Genomic DNA, 7,442 nt, shown 5'->3' with positions numbered 1-7,442 from the left:
CCAGCAATTAACCAGCCTGCAAAGTATGGCAAAGATGATAGCAAGATCTTCAAGATCAAGATCAAAGCGTCGCAAAGATGCCAATGGTGTGAATCAGCCAGTCTGAATCTTGACTCCAAGAGAGAACTATTTTGTTTTCATTTGTGGCACCCCCTGTCAGGCAAATGTACTCTAAAAATGTGAAATCATTTAAATTCAAATACTTTGCCTTTATATGTTGCGTTTATCCCTAACAGCTACATAACCAATCCCGCAATGTAAGTTTGCTCGGCGCTGCTGCCCCACAAAATGTTGTGAAATCTTAATAACATCATTCATTTTCAAAAGTGAAATACATTTATTTCAATGATATTGTCCCCGAACTGAGGTCTGATATTGGAATTCTACTACAAAATTGTGAACTGCAGTCAGCTCTGAACATGTTCGCAGCATAAAATACCAAGTGATCAGAATCTAGACATTCAGCCCCATGCTCTATTCATAACATTACACACTACATGCACTGTTGGGCAGTCACCTATGCAAAATTTGGTATGCCTTATCTACATCCCTCGACCGAGATACATGCGTACGCAGGTAGCTTAACGCCTTAACGCTTAACGGTAACGCTTCTACCGACACTTCTCATGCACAGAGTGTTGCATTCAAATTTACCTTCACTTATCAGTTCATCACAATCTCTCTCACACAACACGCTCCGGGCCGCCAACCCAGATGATTGGCAATGCTCGGTTGCCCGTAAAGAAACATTCTTTAAAGCAAAACGTACCACTCTGACAAAAAAGCAAAGTTATACACAAAAATGAATCGTTAGGTTGTAATGCCCTGAACTGCATTATACTATTTTGCCAATAAAAAATGCGTTTTTATAATATTAATAAGTTTAATTATTGTTTTGATCCGTCCAATAAACAAGCTGATGCACACAATCAGTTTGACGGTCATCTGACCGTCGTATAAAGCTTCATTGAATGAGTTTACGTCTCCAGTGAGGCGTTTTTTTAGGCGGAATTTTTTCGCGGAGGAAACAGGCAATAAGGAAAAGGAACTTGAAAACTAAACTAAAATGACCGTTCATACAATTGGGAGGCGGTGGAGAAGTGTGTCCACAATGTCCCCCCCCCCCCCCCCCCCAACTGCGTCCCCAGACAACAGTGGCTGAAAAGTTCTAGGCCACATAAGCTTATTTCCCTTCTTCAGTGTTTAAATGCGGTGTAATTTCATCGCAATCGGTGTCTCGTATAGTACAAGAGTATTATATATATATATATATATATATATATATATAGATGTATGTGTATATAATGACGTGTTAATAGAACTTTGAACAATCAGAGCGTGGCAGTCTCCTTTCATAAAGGGCCAGCATTGATATGATCCTCCCCACGCTCGTGTCGGCGTGGATTCTTCCCTACCTCTGCGCGCCGTCACTCACCACCACGGACATGCGCAGCGGGACGATTGACACTGCCAATGGAATGAAGCCATGTCAGCCATGAGTGGGCCATCACAGGTTTCTCTGGTACTGCTGCGGCTATGTGGCGCCACACTTAACGGACCTTCCTGCGCCAGCCAGCCTACCATCACAGGTCTCTCCGGTACTGCTACGCTATGTGGCACCACACTTAACGGACCTTCCTGCGCCAGCCAGCCTGATTTCTTTTTTCATTTACAACATAGCGCCAATCTGCTGCAGCGAACAGAAGTCACGTGCCTATTTATGCTCTGTTTATGGTAAGAAAGAGCGGAATTAAAGCTGGTCATTCAGTTCGTCCGGGCATCACGCTGATTTTTTTCAAAACTCAGCCAAAATTGGTCGGAAGGCCTGCAGGACAGCACTGCGGATCTCTCGAAGCAATATCAGTTTTGGTGTTTGCATGCTTGCAGCAAACTTTATGTTCATATGGTTGGTCGAAATATATATATATATATATATAATATATATATATATATATATATATATATTATTTTGCACCGGGGTTATTTTCGTTGGCATTTAATTTTACGTTCTAAATTCATTGCCTACCTTTGAAGCAAGTTATGCTATACTATCATCGGTAATTGCTCCAAACTGGTGCGTGTTTCATGAATAACATGGGAAAATCCCAAACACAAAAATTAATTCGCTCAGTTTTATCGAAGGGTATTCAACACAACGTTGAGCATTCAGCTGCAGATATATGTACAATACATCCAGCTCAAACACCCCACACGTAACTACATGCCACATCCACGTAAACGCTACGAAGTCAGTTGAAAAGAACGAAACGGAAACACTTCTCATGAACGATGTGTCATACTGTTCTCATTCATCGTTGTCGCTGCCGGAGTCGGTGCCGGAGTCGCTGCTATCATCGGTTGTTACGACAACCGGTGGGAGATCTTCTAGAAGCCCGTCATTCGTCCAGTACTGCTGCTCCAGCCCTTTGACGTGCTCACAGCACTTACTCCAGTCCTCTGGAGAGACAGCTGCGACCTGCCTCCACCAGCCGTTCCACCTCCTCCATCCGCCCCGTCAAGTTCCCCCGTCTTATCACTCGCTTCATCTGTGCCCGCGCTAACTCTATCGGGTTCAAGTCGCAGTGATACGGCGGCAGGCGAACGATCCGATGACCATGATCTCTAGCAAGGTTGTCCAGAAAATATTCCTTCTTCCGGTTCTTCTTCTTGACTAGCTCCAGCAGCTCCACCTTCCGCATGTCGTCGTCGATGGTCACACCGGCCTGCTGCAACCACTCCTGGATTTCCGCTTTACGCCAGCTAGAAGTTGGCCCTTTTTGGCACAAAGGGGAATGAGATGAGGCATTATCTATGATGATCACAGAGCGCTCTGGCACGTTCGGAAGCAGGCACTCGGTGAACCACTTCTCGTAGCAGTCGGCGTTCATCGACGTATGGTAGTTGGCGTTCTTGTCATCGGCCCTGGGGTGGAGAAGTGCGCCCGGTATAAATCCTTCTGAAGAGCCGGCATGGACTATGATAAAACTTTCCTTTTCCAATGGTGTTCTTCCGTCCGTTGATTTGACAACCGTCGAGCCACGCCAAATCCCCATATCGTACTGATTATACCATGCCTCATCGGTATAAATGATTTTGCTATCGGGAACTTCTCTACGCAGCCTCCTCATCTCCCGCAAGAACTGGCATCTCGTTGCTGCAATATGAGGTTTCTCGATCAGGATATTGCGCTTGTCGATCCTGCGGTACTTAAATCCGTTCGCGAGTAGGTGTTTTCTTGCGGTGGATCTAGACATGGTGACGCCGAGCCGAGGATCAGAAGGCTGCGCCGGCCGTCGGGGTCGGGGGTCAAGGGGAACGTGGCGCGGGTGGACCGCGCGTGTGATGTGGAGGTCAGAGGTCAGGGTGACGAGGGTTAGAGTCGGCGGAGGGAGGAGGCGAGAGGGAAGGAGGGTCGAGTGAAGTAAGGTGTACAGCCGGGGTGGACTTGCCCGGAGCGCGTCGGCTGATGATCGGATTGGCCAGACGCCGGCGTCGACCGCCCCCCCCCCCCCCCCCCGACCGACCGAAGTGGAATGTCCGGGTCCGGACCCAGTTGATACCGTACGTCGTTAGGCGATCCGGGCGAATTTCGGCCGCGGTGCCTTATGTGCCTCGTCAGTTTTGCGTGGGGGTTCTGAAGTCATTCTGCCACCCGAACATCGGTTTTTTGTACAAAATTTGTTCCAATCTGCGCTGCTGATACCGCTGAACGTTGCGCTATATTGCAGCATTGCCATATATGTCAAAAATCACTGCTGGAGACGTCTCTTTTATACATACCCATAAATAATGCCGGCGCGTGCGGCCACTACAAAATGGCGGTCGACTGGCGGCCTTTTTGGGCCTTCTCACCTGTCGTCGCCGTGAGTTGCAGTGTGAGCATGGGCTTGCCGCCGACGAACAGTGGCTCAGCTTCGTCGGATATCGGGCGGCAGCCGACGCTGCGGGGCGCACGCCGATAGTGTGCGAGTGCTGGCAGAGGACTTCAGTCGCGCGCTGGTTGGGGGCGGGGGGGCGACGGATGGGCGGCGTAGCTGATGACGTCTGGCCTGAGTGGCGTGCTGATGACGTCCTCAGTGATGTGCTGACGTCAACCGCTGCGTCAGAAATGGCGACGTCTTCTGGATGTCCGACGTGTGACGTGTCACACCCGCCGCCGTGTTGGGTTGGGAGTGGGTACCGGAAGTGGATGACGAAGACGGTGCTGGCGTTTGAAATACAGACTTGCGGTTTGGCGAGCGAGTTGAGGTCTTGCGAAGTGTAGGGACGTTTACAGTTGGAGAGGTCCGTGTCCGTCCGCCTTCTTACCCGTGACTCGCCTCCACCGGGCTCATGATCAGCTTCTCAGCCGTGGACACCGGGGTAGTACAAATCTACGTTTACAGATGGAGAGGTCCGAGTCCGTCCGCCTTATTACCTGTGACTCGCCCCCGCCGAGCTCATGGTCATTTTCCTAGCCGTGGACGCCAAGGTAATACAAATCTTAGCGGTACAGTGGAAGCAAACAAAAAGCAGTGAAAGTCGTGGTGGAGCTACACTTCGTTTTGTACGCAATTGAAAAGATCAGCCATGGAGAAAACGGCATATAGTGATACATTAGGTAGATCAGCAACGAGCTGATTTGGCTTAAGTTCACCTCAAAATTGCAGCTTATACTTACTGATGATTTCTACTACTACTTTTGCTGTCTCATTCTGCTGAATGTATGCCAAAAGCCGGGATATGTAAGTGATTTTGGTTTTTGCTGGTAGGAATATTGTCTGCGCTACAAATGACGCCCTTCTTTCATCGGGGTGGTCCACAGTCCTCACGACCTCTGTTTCGAAACCAAGCTAAGCTGGCTTGCCGTTTTCAGCTTTATAGAAGGCTTCCACAGGCCAGAAAGTCAGAACTGGATGTGATCTAGGAATGTCTGGTGTAGCTATCTTCTCCAGGCTGTCATTTAGTAGAGCGATCACGTACAAGAAACCAGCCCTTAAAGACCACCGTGGAAACTGTCATATGTGGTGCTGTTCTAGAAGGACGCCATTCTGCCCACTTTGCAGTGCGGGGAATGCGAGGCGGGAATGGGCACAAACACGTAAGGCGGCGTATGTCTGGCATACGTTTATTTTATCAGCCCACGGTCATGCAATGTCAGCGAACCTGCCAGACACGATCGGACATCGTTCGCACGGTGCACGCAAACGCCATCGTTGCTCCAAGCCATCATAAACGCCACATATGTTTACGGGCTGCGGTCTCGGTCTCGGAGACAACAGGGCAAAACAGGACACAACTTTGCAACAGGACGAAACTTTGCTGTGCTAGTAATGACCAGCTGAGCATGAGGGAAGGTCGGGAGTCAGCCCCGTCAAATCTGTCCATTAATCCTTAGTCGAATAGTCTAGTAGCTCCGTCAAAAAATTACTTTCACCGTGAAGGTCACCGCTCTCACGATAGGGACCACGCGCGGCGAGCGCGGGTGCGTGTGCTTCGGCGTCATCGCCGGCAGCAGCTATTCGTCGCCTCCAGCGCCGGCGTGTCCTGGCACAGGACGTTGATCATGTGGTTGGAGTAGTACGCCCGCAGCGTCTCTCCGACGTGCGTCTGGTCGTAACACTCTCTACGGACGGCTACGAAAATATTAGGGTGAACCTTACCCAGCCGCAGGCACACGTTCTGCTGGAAGTTGGCTGATTCCGGAAGCATTGACGACCATATCACGAGGCTGGGCACCTGTGTGGAGAATGGAACAAAGAAATAGTAAACTTAGAAATGTGTCTTTTGGGGAGGGAGTGTAGCAACTAGTGCGAGCCCTTGTTAACCAGTGTCATTAGGGCTATGTCACAAGCAATTTTAGTTAAAAGGTGTCCAGCAATATAAGTTCCGTTCCTTGGCTTATTCACTAGTACCAGGAACGAATTCGGGTCGTTACCTTGATAATCGCTAACACTCAGCGCTTCAAGAAAGCCACCGTTGTCCTGCTTGCGTTAAAGTATTTGTTCCAAGAACAACTTACAACACTGTCAACATTCTCATTTCTTGTGTTTGAAACGGTCTGACAACAGCAATTATTCGCATATTTGAATGTGCGTGCAAGTGAGCGCGTGCGATTGTGTGCGTGTTTGTAAGATTGTTATTAGTGCGTAGGAGTGCGAATGTGTACATGTTCGTGTTTACACACACATATGTGTAATGGATATGTGAAGAATATGAGAATAACGTGTGAATGGGTAATATGTAGTAATAAATGAATAATATTTGAATATGTACATGTTCTTATTTACACACACGCACACACACACACACCCACACACACAACACATGTGTATATATATATATATATATATATATATATATTATATAATATATTATTCATTCCGTGCGTGTGTGTGCGTGTGCGTGTGTGTGCGTGTGCGGTGTGCACGTGGTGTGTGTGTGTGTGTGTGTGTGTGGTGTGTGTGTTGTGTGTGGGTGTGTGTGTGTGTGTGTGTGTGTGTGTGTGTGTGTGTGGGTGTGTGTGTGTGTGTGGTGTGTGGTGTGTGTGTGTGGTGTGTGTGTGTGTGTGTGTGTGTGTGGTGTGTGTGTGTGTGTGTGTGTGTGTGTGTGTGTGTGTGTGTTGTGTGTGTGTGTGTGTGTGTGTGTGTGTGTGTGGTGTGTGTGTGTGTGTGTGTGTGTGTGTGTGTGTGTGTGTGTGTGTGTGTGTGTGTGTGTGTGTGTGTGTGTGTGTGTGTGTGGTGTGTGTGTGTGTGTGTGTGTGGTGTGTGTGTGTGTGTGTGTGTGTGTGTGTGTGTGTGTGTGTGTGTGTGTGTGGTGTGTGTGTGTGTGTGTGTGTGTGTGTGTGTGTGTGTGTGTGTGGTGTGTGTGTGTGGTGTGTGTGTGTGTGTGTGTGGTGTGTGTGTGGTGTGTGTGTGTGTGTGTGTGTGTGTGTGTGTGTGTGTGTGTGTGTGGTGTGTGTGTGTGGTGTGTGTGTGTGTGTGTGTGTGTGTGTGTGTGTGTGTGTGTGTGTGTGTGTGTGTGTGTGTGTGTGTGTGTGTGTGAAGGGACTCCGAACGACCGACCGGCAGGTTAACACGCGCTATGGTGGGGGTCAATTGCCCCCCCCCGAATATTTTTCCAGAATGGTTTCCGAACGCGCGTGGGCAGCAACACCAAACCTTGCAAAGCTATGGAGATTTTAATAGCAATATTTTGTTTTGTAAAAGATGAGATGTACGTTGTAAGGCCGCCGACCTACGGCAGGTCAAAATCAGGTCATGACTGTCAGCAAAGGGCATTTTAAGGTAATCGTTCAATGTGAAGCAACAACGGACTGTAAGACAAAGTCATGCTAATCTGACATTGTTTCGTAGGCAATAAATCATTTTAATTTCCTATCAAAACTAATCTAATTGACCTAGGGCTAGATATGAAGGTGAGAACGAAGTCAAAAATAACCTGTTGTTTTACTCAAAAACATG

This window comes from Pollicipes pollicipes, unplaced genomic scaffold (genome assembly GCF_011947565.3).
Source record: "Pollicipes pollicipes isolate AB1234 unplaced genomic scaffold, Ppol_2.1 Scaffold_3174;HRSCAF=3718_pilon_pilon_pilon, whole genome shotgun sequence".
NCBI classification, from domain to species: domain Eukaryota; kingdom Metazoa; phylum Arthropoda; class Thecostraca; order Pollicipedomorpha; family Pollicipedidae; genus Pollicipes; species Pollicipes pollicipes.
Note: the sequence above shows the minus strand (reverse complement) of the source record.